The sequence below is a fragment of the Neophocaena asiaeorientalis genome, unplaced genomic scaffold, assembly GCF_003031525.2.
Source record: "Neophocaena asiaeorientalis asiaeorientalis breed wild unplaced genomic scaffold, Neophocaena_asiaeorientalis_V1.1 scaffold21, whole genome shotgun sequence".
Lineage (NCBI taxonomy): Eukaryota > Metazoa > Chordata > Mammalia > Artiodactyla > Phocoenidae > Neophocaena > Neophocaena asiaeorientalis.
Window position 1 is genome coordinate 3,173,585 of NW_020174053.1, and position 1,052 is coordinate 3,174,636.

A 1,052-nucleotide genomic window follows, 5' to 3' on the forward strand; every position below is an offset into this window, starting at 1 on the left:
CCCCCACCTTCCCCACCCCCCACCCCCTGCTCTGGGGTCCACACGTTTGTTCTCTACATCTGTGTCTCTATTCCTGCCCTGCAAACTGGTTCATCTGTACCATTTTTCTAGACTCCACACATATGCATTAATATACGATATTTGTTTCTAACATTTTCTCTTTTTGAGCACTTGGCTGTGACAGGCAAACCTTACATGCTTTTACTCTTTATGGATCAGGACCATCGTAACCAAGTTCATTTTGCTTTTGCTCCTGTTCTCTGTGAGGTTGGAGCTCAGTTCTAGGAACATGGAGAATTTGTAAAGTATTTAGTCATTCAGCCATCAAAACTCTATTGGACACCATTGCTACTAGGTATTGAGCATAAGAAAATTTAAAATTTTTTGGTCTCTCCCTTAAAGAACTTACAACATAGCAAGGAAGCAGGCAAGTAAACAAATAATTGATGCATAGTGTGGCATATCCTGTATAGAAGCCGTAATGTTCAGTAGGAGCTTGGAAGAGGGTTTTAAGGGTCTGGAAAGACTTTGTTGAAGAACACGGATTTTGCAGTACGTGTAGGAGTTCATGAGGACGACTATAATGAAGAGAGGTGTTCCTTCCAGGAGAGGAAGTGTGTACAGAGCCAGTGGTGAGTGAAGCAGCACGGTGGGCTGGAGGGGACTGGAAGCACCTCAGTAAGCCTAGGGTGGGAGCATGTGTCAGGAGGGACTCGGGACACAGGCAGAATGAACCCATCTAGGTCTTTATATCTCATTTCTGGAGATTTTGCTTGGTTATCTCATTAGCTGGGATAGCAAGCCATCAAAGTGTTACAAAGTGTTAAGGAAGGAAGTGACATCATCATATCTGTGCTTTATAAAGATGATGCTGATATAAGGGAAGAATGAATTGTAGAGGGTCAAGCCAGATGCAAGGAAACCAGCTCGACCCAATTGCTGTATCCAGGTGAAATCTGTAAGTGTCTAAACTACAACAGTATAGTGATTTAGAGGAAAGGATGGATGGAAGAGGTGTTGAGGGAGAAAGGACAGAATGTAGTTACTGGGAG